The sequence below is a fragment of the Phyllobates terribilis genome, unplaced genomic scaffold (assembly GCF_046119375.1).
Source record: "Phyllobates terribilis strain yellow unplaced genomic scaffold, ASM4611937v1 Scaffold_4__5_contigs__length_816908805, whole genome shotgun sequence".
NCBI classification, from domain to species: Eukaryota; Metazoa; Chordata; class Amphibia; order Anura; family Dendrobatidae; genus Phyllobates; species Phyllobates terribilis.
In genome coordinates, this window is record NW_027362764.1 from 446,399,990 (window position 1) to 446,418,785 (window position 18,796).

The following is an 18,796-nucleotide window of genomic DNA, read 5'->3' on the forward strand; positions in this document are numbered from 1 at the left end:
CACCTAATATTGGGGTTATGGCGAATTGATGAGAGCAGGTGCTCCGTCACTAGGATGTATAAGAGAGAGGACAGAGGACATCCCTGCCTTGTCCCATTGGTGATTGTGAAAGGTGATGAAAATGTTCTGATGCACCCCCTGGTACTTGGGACACCCGGAGCCGGACCCTTTTTGGTGGATGCTGGTGGTTGTAGTCTTTGTGGTGGCGACCCGGTTCCGTGGCTCAGGGTGGTCAAACCAGTGGCGGAACTATTTATGTGGTTTTGATGTTTAAATGTCCGACTACGCCACCCGTGGATTGCGGTCAGAGTGAACCGCCGCTGCAGGGCAGACCGCTGAGGCTGGTGTTGTGGGTGCAGCAGAGCGTAGCATAACTCCCCACGGGAGGAGTATAGCCTCAGGGCAGTCTATGCGGAGGATGGGGGTGATGCTGCAGGGCAGCAGCAGTAACGACACGGAGTCAGTGATGCAGTCCAGGGCCTTTACTCACAGTTCTTATTATCCAGACCACGTCTGCAGGTAACGGCTGCCCACGTCGTACTGTGCTCACCAGGTGAGGGGCTCAGACAGCTCCCAGATAACTTTGGAGCGCTTCACAGGACCCCCTTTGTGTGTCCTTTGTCTGGCCTTTCTTTCCAACCCTTCTGTCCGGCTGCCTCGGGCCTCCTCTTGGTAAACTTGGCACCAGTTTCCCTGACCGTATGTGCTGCCCTCCTAGCGGGTGTAGCGAGGGGCTGCGCCACATAAAATGTCACAGCCTCTGGTTTCTAGCTGAGGGTCGTTTCCTGCCTCCACTAGTTTCGGGGAGCGGTCTCCCCCTTTGGCCTGACCCCTCCATGCAGGTGGATTCGGGCGTGCGGTGGCGACTCGCCCGTCCGCACCCCTGGGATCCCTTCGTTCCTCGTTCCTGGAGCCTTCTCCGCTCCTCTTCCTTCCTTCTCCCTCTTCCAGGCCTGGGCATCTGTTACTAGGCCCGCCTCCGGAGCAGAGCTCATGCAGAGCCCCTGCTCCCTGCCACTTCTGCTCAGACTTCTCTGCACTGCACTGCACTGAACTAAGATGGTGCCCACCTTTTATACTCCCTTCTTAATGCACCCAGGAACTGCTTCCTCCCTGCTCCTGCACTACAGGGTTCCCCTTCCTCAGTGTTCCCTCCCCCCACTCCAGCCAGGGACAGGGACTGTCGTGCCCATCTCAGGGGCATATTGGTCGCCCTGCCCCACGGCAATGTGGTGTAATGCATGCAGGTGTCGGGTCCTGATCCACACTCCATCCTTACCTGAGAGTGAGATATCACACCTCTGGGTGAGGTGCAATACCTCTGTAGCAACCGAGCCCTCAGGGTGCTACAGTTCCATTTATCTTCAGACTAGGTGACGTATTGCGATACAGGGCCGTGATTTTGGCTATAAAAGGGTCCCCTAGACCCCTACCCCAAGCTTTTTAAGAGAATCATTTATGGCGTGCCAGGAGACTCTATGGAATGCTTTCTCAGCATCCAACGAGAGTATCTAATTACAAATTTTTAACTGCATCTAGCCCAGGAAATACTTTGTGCCTAGTAGCAGTGTCTGCTAGTCAGCGGATTATCCCGGCTGTTAAGCAAGCTACACCACCTGTAGTTTGGACACTTAATTTTTTCAAAGGAAATGCTTCGGGACCACGGGATACTCAGTGAAGAGCATCAGGAGGCACCCCAAGGCATAGGGGCTGGGACTGGCAGTAGGATGCCTTGCGGTGGACAGCCGAGCTCGATCCTTATAAAAGCTTTTTAACTGCAGCAGCTTTAGTGGACGCTACTGGAGCTGGAATTACGCGGCTGCTGGCATGAGACTTGCCCTCCAATAGATCCTTGTAAATGGATTTAAAGTGTATTCATTCAAATTAGAGAGACAATTTAAATTAAAAAGCTTAGAGCTGCCTCCACCACAGGGGGGCTCGCTCGACCCACCAGCGGACAGGCACCAGTATTGGGAGAGGGGGGCTGGACAGTCAGGGTTCACCGCGGCTCTGGCACAAACCCGGCGACACGGAGGTGGCACGGGCAGGAGCGGACTGAACGTGTCGTCTTCTCATTTTTTGGATTTTAGAAGGGCATGACATGCCTATATCTGTGTCTCCCCCTCCTTTTACTCCTCCACCTCTTTTCTTTTCTCATGACTATATGTACTTGTCACTTTTCCATGTGTTAGTTGTGTCTTCTGAGCAGTTTGTCAGCTTTTGGACACTTTTGAAGGTGTTTTCTATGTGTTTCTATGTGTTTTTGTTTGCCTGCCATTGGTTTTAACGGTGTTCAAAGGTGTTCGACGAACAGTTCGACGAACATTTCGTCGAACACTACGGGGGTGGCTCAACACTACCGCTCATCTCTACTCTTGAATATATATATACAGTATATATACAGTACAGAGCAAAAGTTTGGACACACCTTCTCATTTAAAGATTTTTCTGTATTTTCATGACTATGAAAATTGTATATTCACACTGAAGGCATCAAAACTATGAATTAACACATGTGGAATTATATACTTAACAAAAAAGTGTGAAACCACTGAAATTATGCCTTATATTCTTGGTTCTTCAAAGTAGACACCTTTTGCTTTGATGACTGCTTTGCACACTCTTGGCATTCTCTTGATGAGCTTCAAGAGGTAGTCACCGGAAATGGTTTTCACTTCACAGGTGTGCCCTGTCAGGTTTAATAAGTGGGATTTATTGCCTTATAAATGGGGTTGGGACCATCAGTTGTTTCGTGCAGAAGTCTGGTGGATACACAGCTGATAGTCCTACTGAATAGACTGTTAGAATTTATATTATGAGAAGAAAAAAGCAGCTAAGTAAAGAAAAATGAGTGGCCATGATTACTTTAAGAAATGAAGGTCAGTCATTGCGAAAAGTTGGGAAAATTTTGAGAGTGTACCCAAGTGCAGTTGCAAAAGCCATCAAGCGCTACAAAGAAACTGGCTCACATGAGGACCGCCCCAGGAAAGGAAGACCAAGAGTCACCTCTGCTTCTGAGGATAAGTTTATCCGAGTCACCAGCCTCAGAAATCGCAGGTTAACAGCAGCTCAGATTAGAGACCAGGTGAATGCCACACAGAGTTCTAGCAGCAGACACATCTCTACAACAACTGTTAAGAGGAGACTTTGTGCAGCAGGCCATCATGGTAAAATAGCTGCTAGGAAACCACTGCTAAGGACAGGCAACAAGCAGAAGAGACTTGTTTGGGCTAAAGAACACAAGGAATGGACATTAGACCAGTGGAAATCTGTGCTTTGGTCTGATGAGTCCAAATTTGAGATCTTTGGTTCCAACCACCGTGTCTTTGTGCGAAGCAGAAAAGGTGAATGGATGGACTCTACATGCCTGGTTCCCACCGTGAAGCATGGAGGAGGAGGTGTGATGGTGTGGGGGTGCTTTTCTGGTGACACTGTTAGGGATTTATTCAAAATTGAAGGCTTACTGAACCAGCATGTCTACCACAGCATCTTGCAGCGGCATGCTATTCCATCCGGTTTGCGTTTAGTTGGACCATCATTTATTTTTCAACAGGAAAATGACCCCAAACACACCATCAGGCTGTGTAAGGGCTATTTGACCAAGAAGGAGAGTAATGGGGTGCTCCACCTGATGACCTGCCACAAACGAGATCGTTTGTGGTGAGCTGGACCGCAGAGTGAAGGCAAAACGGCCAACAAGTGCTAAGCTTCTCTGGGAACTCCTTCAAGATTGTTGGAAGACCATTTCTGGTGACTTCCTCTTGAAGCTCATCAAGAGAATACCAAGAGTGTGCAAAGCAGTCATCAAAGCAAAAGGTGGCTACTTTGAAGAACCTAGAATATAAGACATATTTTCAGTTGTTTCACACTTTTTTTGTTAAGAATATAATTCCACATGTGTTAATTCATAGTTTTGATGCCTTCAGTGTGAATGTACAATTTTCATAGTCATGAAAATACAGAAAAATCTTTAAATGAGAAGGTGTGTCCAAACTTTTGGTCTGTACTGTATATATATATATATATATATTTATATATATAAGGAGATAGATTAGATAGATAGATAGATAGATAGATAAATAGATAGATAGATAGATAGATGCTATTCAATATATATATGTCAAGGGCTGTCACATTGTAGAAGGATCATCTTTATTCTCATTTGCACAAGGAAAGACTAGAAGCAATGGGATGAAACTAAATGGGAGGAGACACAGATTAGATATTAGAAAAAACTTTTTGACAGTTAGGGTGATTAATGAGTGGAACAGGCTGCCACGAGAGGTGGTGAGTTCCCCTTCAATGGACGTCTTCAAACAGAGGCTGGACAGACATCTGCTGAGATGATCTAGTGAATCCTGCTTTGAGCAGGGGGTTGGACCAGATGACCCAGGAGGTCCCTTCCAACTCTACCATTCTATGATTCTATGATTCTATGATTCTATTCATCCTAATAAAATTTAGGTGAAGACAGTATAGTTTAATTTGAAACAAGGTAAAAACCGATAAGCCACATCAAAACTCAATAACACTATATTTGCAGTACAAGATAATAACACATATCCACTGAAATAAACACTGCACAGTAGATTTAGGCAAAGCTGTGTTTAAGGTTTGACCTATTAGCAGAAAAAATGTATTATACCCCCTGTAGTTCAGGATATTGCATATTTTACGTACAGAAAATTACTTGTTCTATTTTAAGTTCAGATGAAGAAAGATACATTTGCATCTACAGAAATCATTTTAAAAGACAGCAGGATTCTTTTTTGCTAAAAAGTTGTAGGAAGTAATATTTGCTTAGTGGTTTTGCTGACTACTTCAGACTATAATTGTTGTTTTTCCCTTCACAAAGCTTTTAAGATATCACTACTAGTTTTTGTATCTGTGTTTTTACAGCTATAGAACTCTACAAATTCTTTTTTTTTCTTCTTTCAATAGTTCTTGTGTGTAAGTTATTGCAAGTTATATAAAAAGTATAAAATAGAAACGTTACATTAAAGATTTTTGCACTAATAAATGGAATTCTTCTCTTAGAAACTCAAAAAGATAATAATTATCCGGCTGTGAATCTGAAGAAAAGATATGAAAATCAAAATTGATGAGCATTTAAAGGATATCAAAGTAATATACTTGCCTAGGATAGAAAAGTCCACAAATTAATAACAAAGTGTTTTTGCTACTCAGTGAGCATTCTTAGAACAATTATTAAGAAAAAAATCTACATTGTGCATCCCAGTAACTTGTTAGACAAGGCTGTTAAGAAAACTTGGAAACAGCTAAAACATTAATTTGTAGAGACTGATGTGTAGAAGCAAATCTATAGATAGCACTGCACAAAATGGCCTGTTCAGAAGAATGGATACAAATAAGTTATTATGTAGGAAAAATCTTAAAGCACTTATACGGCTTAACTAAAAACATTAAATAGGACAAACTGAATAATGAAATAAGGTTTTATAGTCAGATGATACAACAGTGGTGTTTTAGGACAAAATTCTAAACATCAGATGTGGCACAAACCCTACAAACACTACACACTGCTTGATAAACACAATCCGTGAACTAAGATCATATTATGGGAAATATTTGCCACCAGCATTAGGCTGTATGCCCACGATGTGATTTTTAAGTGTTTCCACACCGCAATTCCACTTCAGAAATGCTTAAAAAATGCTTGGTAGAAGGTCTGCCATGTTCTCCAATGATAATCCGCATGTGCTGTGCGCATGCTGCGGAAATTTCCGCTGCGGATTATCATTGCGGAAAAATACGCAGCACTACCAATTATTTTGCGGAAGCACTGCGTTATAGCCGCCATTAACTTGCATTGGAACGCATGGAATCCGCATCACTGCATCTGTACATCTGGAATCCATGCTTTTCAATGTGCTTATTTTACCCGGGTCTGGAGGAGAGGAGACTCTCCTCCGGACCCGGGTACCATAGTACCTGTTAAATAAAGAATAAAATAAACATTATACTTACCTTCTGATGGCTCCCGGTGTCTTTGTCTTGGCTTGCTGGCAGATCGCAGTAGGCTCAAGGACCTGCATTGACGTCATTTAGTCATGTGACGGTTCACGCGACCGCTGATGTCGGCAGGTCCTTTAGTGTACCGCGAGTTGCCGGCAAGACGAGACGCATCGAATAAAGACATCGGGGGCCATCAGAAGTTAAGTATGATATTTATTTTTTATTTTTTAACATTCTTTCGGTCACACTATATAAATCCATGCCATTTGCATTGATTTATATAGTGTGACGAAGTTGTCAAGCACTTTCCAAGTGATGCTAAAATCGCTTGGAAAGCGCTTGACAACCCGCGTGTGGAAATGCATGTGAAGAACGCTTCACTTCCACTTGTCCGTGGCAAGAAAAACGCATGTACAATACAGATGTTTTAAGGTATCCCTCAAATGTCTGCTTTAAAAAAAAATAAAACTTAATGGCAAAATTCACAAAAGGTGTTTGATCCATGAAGCGCCAAATAAATTTCAGGGTTTAATTAGAATTGGAATTAAACAGTCCCCACGTCATGCTGTTCACATTTTGACATCATGAGACCAAGACAACACCTAACCTGTCATCCACAGATTGCAACAGAGATACAGAGAGACTAAAAGAGTCACAGAAAAGCAGAGAAGTGGAAGTCCTTTGGCTACATCCCACATGGATTACCGCTTCATTGTGAACAATGCCTTTCCCAGCCAGATGATAAATGTCACACAACTCCAGGCACAGTGACAGTAAAGTGACAAGCACCTACTAATTGAATAACATTATTAATCCAGTCATTGTGCCTCTGCATGAACAATACGGACCTAATTTCATCTTCAAGGATGACCATCCTCCAGCTCATCGAGTTTGCATAATTAGGGAATGACTGCTGTACTTCAAATGGAGTGGCCTGCATTTTATCCAGACCTGAATCCCATAGAAAACCTATGAGAATTGCTGACATTCTGAGTAGAGGCTTGTAACTGTACCACGGAACCTCAATGACCTGAGGGCTGCCCTTCATGAAGAGTGGGATGCCATGCCTCAGTAGACAATAGGTCGACTTATGAACAATATGAGATGTCGTTGTCAAGCTGTAATTGATGCTCAAGGCCAAATGACAAGTAAGTGAGACATTGATATTTGTTTTGTGGTATAACCATATCTGTTGCTTGCTTTTGTTTCCATAAATTGTGTGAGATGAGGAAATCACCATTATCGTGAACTTTTTATGTTTTCCATAAATTTCACATGAAAGCCAAATATCTCCAACTTTTTGTGAGTATATACATATATATACTGTACATATATATGCATATTGTTATGCACACGCCTGGGCTGACTGGCGTGTGTGTGATTTAGTGATTCCACGGTGCCATAAACCAGAGAGTGCCTGGAGGGGCGTAACTAAGTATCTACCCGATCCGACCAAGGTTGCACGACGGCTAACGATGCCGTGCACCAGGGAGGAACTGAGCAGAGGGACCAGGTGCTACTCCAGGCCAGACCCCGGACACGGCTGTTGACCCAACCCAGGGAATACAGGAACAGGCAGGTTAGGCTGGCACACCACAGGTGGGTATTGGCAGGCACGGCTGGCATGCAGACAGGTGGGCACTGGCAGGCACGGCTGGAGTGCAGACAGGAGGATACTGGCAGGCACGGCTGGTGTGCAGACAGGAGGGTACTGACAAGTACAGCTGGCATGCAGACGGGGAGGTACTAGCAGGTTGGAGCACAGGCTGGATAGGGTCCAGTACAGACTGGGATTCAGGAACAGAACCGCAGATGTGGTAGACAAGCAGAGCAGAGAGGTACCGCCGGAGCGGTGAGCAAGCAGAGCAGGGAGAAACTGCTGGAGCGGTGAGCAAGGCAGAGCAGGCAGGAACCGCCGGAGCGGTGCGCAAGTCAGAGCAGGCAGGAACCGCCGGAGCGGTGAGCAAGGCAGAGCAATCAGGGACCGCCAGAGCGGTGAGCAAGTCAGAGCAGGCAGGAACCGCCGAAGCGGCGAGCAAGGCAGAGCAATCAGGGACCGCCAGAGCGGTGAGCAAGGCAGAGCAGGAAGGAACCGCCGGAGAGGTGAGCAAGGCAGAGCAGGCAGGAACCACTGGAGCGGTGAGCAAGGCAGAGCAGGCAGGAACCGCCGGAGCGGTGAGCAAGGCAGAGCAGGCAGGAACCGCCGGAGCGGTGAGCAAGGCAGAGAGGACAGGGCTCTGTTCACACTGAAAAGACTGGAAGGGAAAAGCAGAACCAGATACACTCAAGGTACTTGCAATGAAGTAGCGAGTGGACTCTAAACTCACAAACAGAAGTACAGCAACAACGAGTAGGAGTTAGGTGCAGGTACAGACTCTGCAGAAAAATGGATGGTATGGACATAGAGAAAAACAGGTAACAGAATAGGAGAGTGTTCAGACAGGAACTGAGTGTTTAGACAGGAACTGACACTGCAGCGAGTTACAGGAGCGAGTCTGGGTATACGGCCCCAAGAAGGCGGGACGAACAGGCTAGGAGCATGTTCAGACTGGCCTGGAAAAACAGCCTCCAGGAAGGTGGACAGGCAGGAAAAATAGAACAGGACCTGGCACATTCAGAGTCAAGGAGCACACTGAATGTTAGAGTTGCTCAGGCACCAGCTTCCAGGTGGAGCTGGTTTAAATATCCTGTGACAGGCAGCAATAGGCTGAGGATGCATTAGGGGTGTGTCCACAGCAGCTACAAGAAACATGAAGTAACCGGGCCGCCGCCCTAAGCAGTCAGAAGAGAGACAAACAGACAGCATGAATAGAAGCCAGGCTAGCAGACTGGACTGAAGATCAAGTTTGCGATCTTGCATAGTGACAGATGGTGCACCATGCAAGCCCGCCATCAGGTATGTTACACATATATGTATACAGGGTGGGCCATTTATATGGATACACGTAATTAAATTGGGAATGGTTGTTGATATCAACTTCCTGTTTATGGCACATTTTTATATAGGAGGGGGAAAACTTTTCCAGATGGGTAGTGACCATAGTGGCCATTTTGAAGTCGGCCATTATGGATCCAACTTTATTTTTTTCAATGGGAAGAGGGTCATGTGACACATCAAACTTATTGAGAATTTAATAAGAAAATCAGTGGTGTGTTTGGTTTTAACTTAACTTTATTCTTTCATGAGTTTTTTACAAGTTTATGACTACTTATAAAATGTGTTCAAAGTGCTGCCCAATGTGTTGGATTGTCAATGCAACCCTCTTCTATCACTCTTGACACACTGATAGCAACACCACAGGAGAAATGCTATCACAGGCTTCCAGTATCCGTTGTTTCAGATGCAGCACATCTAGTATCTTCACAACATAGACAATTGCCTTCAGATGACCCCAAAGATAAAAGTCTAAGGAGTTCAGATTGGGAGACCTTGGTGGCCATTCAACTGGCCCACGACAACCAATCCACTTTCCCAGAAACTGTTCATGTAGGAATTCTTGGACTTGACACCCATAATGTGGTGGTGCACCATCTTGTTGGAAAAACTCAGGGAGCGTGCCATCTTCAGTGCTTAAAGAGGTCAACACTTCATCATTAGCGATGAGCGAGTATACTCATTACTATTCGGTACTCCCCGAATAGTATGGTACTCGGGCTACTCGTTGCTCCCCGAGTTTCCTTGTGATTACTCGCTAGGAGTAACGAGTACAATGTAAGTAAATGGGAAATGTGAGTAAGCAGAGTTATTGTCTGCAGGAGCCTATAAAGCAGTCTGGGGGCTGAGGAAAAGGCTGAAATGGGTGCATGATTGTTTAAAAGCTGGCGGTAAAAAGCCGCCAGCTTTTAAATAATCACTCAGCCCCATACTCGCTTCCCCTCAGCTTCCCATCCCGATCCTCCACTCCCCTCGCCACCTCCCATCCCGATCCTAAGTTAGGAACGGGCGGGGAGCTAAGCACCAGGGAGCAGGGAGCGCAGCACCAGTGAGCCGGGAGCGAAGGAACTGGGCGGGGAAGCCGGCAGTGAAAAGACTTCACCGCCGGCTTTCCCGGTTGATGCTGTGCTCCCCGCTCCCTGATGTACGCTCCCCGCTCCCTGGTGCTTCGCTCCCCACCCGTTTCTAACTTAGGATCGGGATGGGAGGCGGCGGGGGAGCGGGGAGTGTACATCAGGGAGGGGGTAGCGCAACACCGAATGAGAAAGCCGGCGGTGAAGTCTTTTCACTGCCGGCTTTCCCGCCAGTTATTTTTAATGAACAGCTGAGGTGTCAGCTGTTGCTGATCAGCTGTTCATTTGAAGTAGCCGCGGTGCCCTTAGAGGGTTCATGTGAGTTCATGATTGACTGCATGACCTCACATCAACTTTCCCACGGTCGCACAGCTCAGCTACATCTCTGGTAGAGAATCTCTACCAGAGATGTAGCTGAGCTAAAGCAGAAGACTTCATTAGACTACGTTGGAGGGAAGATAATTTTTTAATAAAGATGGAGATTCTAAGTGTTGTTTTTTTTTCTAAAAATTTTTTTTATTTTCTGTGTTGTGGTTTTTTTTAATACTTCACTAGAAATTCATAGCGGTCATGTCTAATATTGGCAAGACCCCATGAATTTCGGGCTTAGGGCCAGCTGATAATATAAAGCTGGCCCTAGCCCCTTTATTACCCAGTGAGCCACCGCACCAAGGCCCTGGATGAGTTGGGTACAGCGCGATAAGATGGCAGTTCTATGAACGCGCCTTTTTCTGCGGTGGCTGCTGACTGCAATTTGCAGCGCGTGGGGGTGGGCAGAAAGCTTGGGCCTCCCTGCGCTGCGGATTCCAGCCCCCAGCTGCTTAGTTGTACCTGGCTGGACACAAAGATAGGGCGAAGCTCCACATCATTTTTTTTTTAATTATTTCATGAAATTCATGAAATAATTAAAAAAAGGACTTCTCTGTATTTTTGTTTCCAGCCAGGTACAAATAGGCAGCTGGGGGTTGGGGGCAGCCCGTTCCTGCCTGCTGTACTTGGTTGGACACAAAAATATGGTGAAGGCCACATCAAATTTTTGGTGAAAAATTCATTAAAAAAAAAAAAAACATATTTAGGGACTGCATCTTTATTAACCCCTCCACTTGAGGGTACTTCAAATGAACATCTGATAAGCATCAGCTGATACCTCAGCTGTTCATTTGAAAAAAAACAGCGGGAAAAAGTGGTAGAGCAGATCACCTTATTCTGTCAGCGGTGACTCGCTCGTGACAGCGGCTGTCCCGTGGGCAGTGGAGCTGGGGCACACAGCGCTGTGTACGGCGCTGTGCTCCCTGCTCTTCCTAGTGGTGTATGTACAGCTCTGTTTGCTGCGGTCTGTTTACAGCTGGCTTCTGCCTGCAGCAGCAGCCAGAGCTGTACATACACCAACAGGAAAAGCAGGGAGCGCAGCGCCATTCACAGCTCTGTGTGCCGCAACTCCACTGCCCAGGGACATCCGCTGTCATGAGCGAGTATACTCGCCTAGCAAAATTTGAACCTCCCGCCCAGCATTAGGCAATCACAGTAATGCCGCAGCCTTCTTGGTTGTGACATTGCTATGATTTGCTGGCCGCCCAGCGTCATACATTAGTAATACATGACTCATAGGCTCTATATAAGCCTTGCCCCCACCATTTTCTGCACATTGCATGAAGAACACAGCTAGTGTAGGGAGAGTGTCAGTGGCTCCTAGGGAGAGTTAGAGTCTTGAAATACGAGAAAGAAAACTATATTTAACCCAAAAGCTCTTCTCAGAGCTGCCAGGAGGAGTATTGTTGTAGTAATGGGCTGTAGTGCAGGGAGACAGTCAGGAGGTAGTGTTGCAGTTCCACATAGTACCTCAATAGCAGAGCTGACTCAGCTCTTCTCAGAGCTTAGGGACTAGTTGGTGTTCCCAGATAATTTTGGGCTCACATTTACCCCTCCAGGCACAAGTTTTTGGGCCATTGCAGTGCTATTTTTAAAAGAAATAGCACGCATGGTACCTCAGGTCTGACACGCAGCCAGCACCTCTGTCAAGGGTGGTGACTGGTTTTGCGTAATCTCTGTCAATTTTTTGTGGGCCATTGTGTTGCTGTTCTAACAAATAGCACGCACGGTACCTCAGGTCTGACACACAGCCAGCACCTCTATCCAGGGTGGTGACTGGTTTTGTGTAATCCCGCCTGTAACCTCTTGCCAATTTTTGTGTGCAGTTGCATTGCTGTTTGTTAAACACCAAGTATTAGTAGCCTGTAGTGTTATCCTTCCACAAAACAGTAACTGCTACTTGTTTGTCAATATCTGCACCTAAACATCTGTAACGATGTCACAAAAACTACAAAATCCAAAAAAGACTGTTGTGAAGGGACGTGGGTGTGGGCTTGTCAGTCGTGCCCAACAAGGCACTGAGTCTGGGAAACAGAGGAAGATTGATGCATCTATATTCCTGTCTAAATTTCCTGGTCTGGAACGTAAACGTTTCTTGAAGCCGGAAGAGCAAGACAATATAATTTCTTGGATGGCTGATAAGACCTCAATGAATTGTTCTAGCAGCACCCAATCTTCCTTGAACACACAGTCTCCTGTCGATAGAAAGACTGCTTGGTCATCCAATCCTCAACCTCTTCCTATTTCCTCACCCCGTCAGCAGTCACAGGAAACATTTGACCCCAAGCTTGGCCACTCTGAGGATTTGTTTGGTACATATGATCCTTTGGTTGACTCTGGCCTCTCAGCCTGCAACACTGACGAGGAAAGTGAGCATGTATTCTTGATTCATGGCCAAATGTTTGAAAATCCATGGCCTGAAGAAAGCCACTTTCAGCCATGTCATATACCGCTTGAGGAGGTGGAGGCTGATGATTAAGAGACATAGTTGTAATCTGGCCAGCCGACTTTATCAACCCGGAATCAGGATGAAATAGACGATGAGGTAGTTGATGATGAGACCACTGATCCGACCTGGAATGTTGGCATGCACAGCCAGCACAGCAGCACAGAGGAAGAAAGTGGATACATAGCACCTACAAAGGCACCAAGGGCTACTGGTTTGAGCAGAGTGCTAAGTGTGTCAACTCTTGCCAAGAGCAATCCCTCTGTGCCCCAAATCAAGGCAAGAGTGCATTCAGCCGCTGTCTGGAATTTTTTTTCCGGATACTCCTTCTGAATCAAATGTTGTAATCTGTAGTATCTGCTATACAAAGCTAAGCAGAGGCCAGGGCAAAGGCAACCAGAGCACTATGAGTATGCGGAAACACATGGCAGCTAAGCACCCTACTCGGCGGGCGGAACAACAGGGTACAAAATATGTGTCCTCGGGTCAAAACACTGCCATGTTCCCTGTGATCCGTCCTTCCCAATCTGCTGGCCAGGAAGCAGGAGCTGCACATACTTACTGCTCACAAGCTGCTGTTGTAGACAGAAAGGACACAAGTCCATCCACTTGTTTGTCACAGCCAACCGTCCAGTTGTCCATGCCCCAGATCTATGAAAGGAAGCGGAAATACCAAGCTTCACACCCACAAGCACAAATACTTAACGCGCACATTGCCAAGTTGCTAGCCATGGAGATGTTGCCATTTAGGCTTGTGGGGACACAGACTTTCCACGATCTGTTGGCTGTGACTGCCCCACGATACTCTGTTCCCAGCCGGCACTATTTTTCATGGTGTGCAGTCCCCGCCTTACGCCAGCACATCTTAAGCAATCTAAAGCGTGCTCTCACCAATGCCGTATCCGGGAGGGTCCACCAAACAACACACAAATTTGCGCCCATTTCAGACATTCATGAACAGCTGTTGCCAGTCTTGCAGCGCTTCAAATTCAATTTAATTTGCTCAACCACAGACTGATTTGTGACCTGCCCACATGCTGGAACTCAACATATCATATGTTAATCAATTATTGGATTCACAGAAAACCACATGTTTGGTGAGGGTTCAATAATTATTCATAATTATCTCCCACCTATTAGCCCTATCGGGACATGATATTTTATGGAAAGCAAACTCCATAGAAAACATACAACCTACAAGCACCAATCGGAGTCATATGCTTAAGTAAAATCACAATAACTTTAATAAATATGCAAAGATACAAAAAATGTTTAAAAATAGAGGTGTAATTGAAGAGAATCAATATATAGTTTCTGCAAGGTGGGAGATACCACATACAATGTAGTGAGTCAGTAAATCATGCTCATCATATTATATATGTATGTAAATTATCAATACAACCCTATAGGCAAATATTAGTCCCTGCCATCAGAATTGGAAATAGAAAGAGGGCCTATATAACTAAACAAATTTGTGCTTATTTATAATACAGGTTACATTATAACGACTCACCCATTCTGTTCTGTGGAACTCCCACCTAGGAGATACCCTTGGATGCGCATTTCGCGTTTAGCTTTTTCAACAAGGAAGTACTTACACCGTAGTGCTGTGCTCCTTCTTATAGCGCCACTTATACTGATTGCTCCTCATTGCGCGTGTGCGTCGCCCTACTTCACGGAAGTAATGAATCCACTTTCGGCATTCATCCAGTGCGCACGTCATAGGGAAATCCCATATTGACGTCACGGACATGCGCACTGGGTATATTGAAGCCATCAATGGATTCTTCCGTGAGAGTGCGACGCGCACGCACAGGACCAAACGTCAGTATCCAATACAAGTTGCGCTGCAGGAGGAATAGAGGATGATGCATGGACATTCTCTCTCATTTACAGGTACCATATTCGATATTCTACCATTAGAGTTCTATACAGCACAGGGGGTATATAAATATCTTGTGTATAGCAAGAGATTTTTTTAAAAAAACATAATTACACAATCTAGAAACTGTCCAATCTGCATGATGCAGTGAAGCAACACCAACAGTGAAAAAATAAATAAAGATAATAATAAAACACTAGTGTACATATTTTGTGCAAAATCAAAAAGTACAAAAAACAAAACAAAAATTGTCATAATAAAATGTTACCCCCCATAAACCAAACAGACAGAGCAGATATGCAAGTATCCCATGTCCAGCAAAAAAAATCTTGCCGAACCTGGGATAGAAACATATCAACCGCGTCCCACATCTAAGTGTTACATCAATACCAAAAGTGGTAATTAAGTGCTAAAATTCAATTCCTCACTAAAATTTAATGAGGAAACAAAACAACACATAAAAGTGAAAAATTACCACCTAAGAGACCCCAAAATAAATGGTTTTCAAAAAATTCAAATTGTGGAAGAGTGCAAGTACCCCATGCTCATACGACCAGCGTATGTACATACGAACCAGCACACATAAATATATGCTTAAATGCAGAATTATCTAGATTATGTCAAGATGAAACCCCACATTAATATCACTGCTATGAACCCAATAGATAGTTTGTAAAAGATAAAAAGAAAAAAAGAAAAAAAGAGAAGTGAAAAAGAAAGAGAAAAAGGAGGACAAATCACCAATACATATATGGAATCAATAATGTCCATTGATACAAGTTTAAATTATTCATGGTGCCGCAATAGGGACATATGTTCTCCAATCTTTTGCTTCCATTATACAAAGAAGTCCTCCTTCATTTTCAGAGAAAGAATGTACACCATCATTCAAGATCTTTGTAGCGTCGGCGTCCCTGCCTCCTGCTAGGCAGGGACGCTGTTCCCCTCACCTCTCCACTCCGTGCCCGGCGTCCGCCTCCCGCTCTGCTGGCAGCACGCGCTGCTTCCCGGCCACTGTGCTCAGGGCGCGCGCGCTCCCCCTCTCTTAAAGGGGCCGCGCGCGCCATCCTAAGGAGTCCCCGGCCAATGGTCGGAGGACCTCACCATATATAAGGCACCTCCTCCAAAATGGAGGTGCCCGAGCAATGTTGTTGCAAAGCCTTCACTCTGCTTCAGCTGTCAAGTCCCGTTACCAGTTACCTGCCAGTCACCTGCCAGATTCCTGCTTGTTACCTGCCAGTCACCTGCCAGATTCCTGCTTGTTACCTGCCAGTCACCTGCCAGATTCCTGCCTGTTACCTGCCAGTCACCTGCCAGATTCCTGCTGGATACCTGCCTGATATCCGCTTACCTGCTTGCAAGCCTGCGGTCCGACGGTCTGCCTTCCGACACCTCTCAGTCTGTCTATGGACCAGCCTGCCCGCTCACCTGGGAGCGCTCACCTGCTACCTGCCTACTTGCCTACCTGGAGGCTCTGCCGTCACTTGCCTTGACCACCTGCCTGTCCAGAGACTCTTGCCCGCTCACCTGGGGGCGCTCACCTGCTACCTGCCTGCTAGCCTACCTGGAGGCTCTGCCGTCACCTGCCGTGACCACCTGCCTGTCCAGAGACTCTTGCCGCTCACCTGGGAGCGTTCACCTGCTACCTGCCTGCTAGCCTACCTGGAGGCTCTGCCGTCACTTGCCGTGACCACCTGCCCGTCCAGAGACTCTTGCCCGCTCACCTGGGAGCGTCCACCTGCTACCTGTCTGCTAGTCTACCCAGAGACTGTCCCTGTCACTTGCCGTGACTACCTGCCCTTCTACCCAGAGACAGTCCCTGTCACTTGCCGTGACTTCCTGCTCTTCTACCCAGAGACTGTCCCTGTCACTTGCCGTGACTTCATGCCCTTCTACCCAGAGACTGTCCCTGTCACTTGCCGTGACTACCTGCCCGTCTTCCCTGGGAGCCACCCGCTTCCTTACAAGGACCACCCCCTAGTATAGTTGCTCAGAGGTTCCGCCTCACAGACCCGTTACAGTTTGCTCGGGCCATGGAACCTGGTGGCACCCAAGCTCCCTTGCTCTCGGACCTATGTCATGAACTGTCCCGTCAGAGGTCCCAACAGGAGTCCATCCTGAGTCATCTGCGGAATGTCAACTCTCGCCTGGACACTCTGACTGCTCCACCAGCAACCACCGCTAGTGTCTTGACTCGCAGCCCAGCAGCGCCGCTGCCCACCAATACCATGGCATCCTGCCCCGGAACCCGGCTTTCTGCACCTCCTCGCTTTGGAGGCGACCCCGCTCAGGCTCAGGGCTTCATAAACCGGCCGTATTAAAGATGAACTCGCCGGTCGGGACATACCTACCACTCTCGACGACTTAATAACTCTTGCCACCCGGATTGACATACGGTTCCAGGAACGCGCCAAAGAGGTCACCCGTGAGAGGAGGTTTCCACGTCTAGCCCCTACCTTTCAGAAACCTGTCACGTCTCCTGCTACTCCCCAGGCGCACTCACCCGAGCCTATGCAGGTCGACCAGACCAAGATGGTCAAAACCCGTCAAGAGTTACGCCGTGCCGAGGGGAGCTGCTTCTACTGTGGCAGTAAGGAGCACCGGATCCGTTCCTGCCCGGAGAGGTCGGGAAACGCCTGTGTCTAGGATCGCTCAGAGAGGTCGTCTTAGACAAGAGTAAACCCTCTCCATCTCTGTTGCTGTCGGTCTCTATCATCTGCGGGGAGAACTGTTATTTTGAACTAGCCCAACTTGACTCTGGAGCTGCCGGAAATCTCATTTCTCAGTCTCTGGTAGAGAAATACCGCATTCCCACCAAACCTCTAGCTGTACCCTTATCTGTCGCTGCCGTGGATGGGGGCCTCTTACCACTTCCCATCCAACTCATCACCGAATCCATAACCCTGCCGGTGGGAATGCTGCATTCTGAGAGCATCTTCTTTCATGTTCTGCCTGGACTCTCTCACGCCCTCTTACTAGGCCTACCTTGGCTTCAGAGACATGCAGCCGTGCTTGATTGGCAGACCGGAGAAGTCCTTCGCTGGGGACAGGACTGCCATAAGACTTGTTTAGTTCCCGTCCATCCTGTCCGTCCTTCTCCTACTCCAGCCAATCTACCTGGTCTTCCGGCTCCTTATTGGTCGTATGCGGACGTCTTTAATAAAAAGGAGGCAGAGACATTACCCCCTCATAGACCATACGACTGCCCAATCGACCTGATGCCCGGCACTACTCCTCCCCGTGGGCGCATTTACCCTTTGTCCGCTGCTGAGACCTGATCCATGTCAGAATATATTGAGGAGAATCTGGCCCGGGGATTCATCTGGAAATCTACTTCCCCGGCGGGAGCAGGCTTCTTCTTCGTCAAAAAGAAGGACGGCTCACTCCGTCCCTGTATAGACTATAGAGGCCTTAACCAGATCACGGTGAAGAATAAATACCCCCTTCCGCTCATTCCGGAATTATTTGACCATCTGAGGGGGGCTAGAATCTTCACCAAGCTGGACCTCCGTGGGGCGTATAACCTGGTCCGTATCCGTCAGGGGGATGAATGGAAGACGGCATTCAACACCTGGGACGGCCACTATGAATACCTGGTAATGCCCTTCGGTCTCTGTAACGCTCCCACCGTCTTTCAAGAGTTGGTCAATGACATCTTCCGGGACCTTCTCTACTCCTGCGTAGTGGTGTACCTGGACGACATCTTGGTCTTCTCTCCGGATCTCCCCACACACCAGAGGGATATTCGTCAGGTTCTGCTCAGGCTCAGGCAGAACCACCTCTACGCTAAATATGAGAAGTGCCTCTTTGAGCAGACCTCACTTCAGTTTTTGGGCTACATAATTTCTCAGACAGGCCTACGAATGGATCCTGAGAAACTGTCTGCCATCGAGAAGTGGCCTCGACCAGAGGGGTTGAAGGCTATTCAGCGGTTCCTGGGCTTCGCCAACTACTACCGCCTCTTCATACCGCACTTCTCTTCCCGGACTGCCCCAATCTCTGCGCTCACCCGTAAAGGCACTAATCCCAGAGAATGGCTGCCCGAAGCAGAGGAAGCCTTTCTTTCCTTAAAACAGGCTTTCTCTTCCGCCCCGGTGCTGCATCGCCCGGACGGC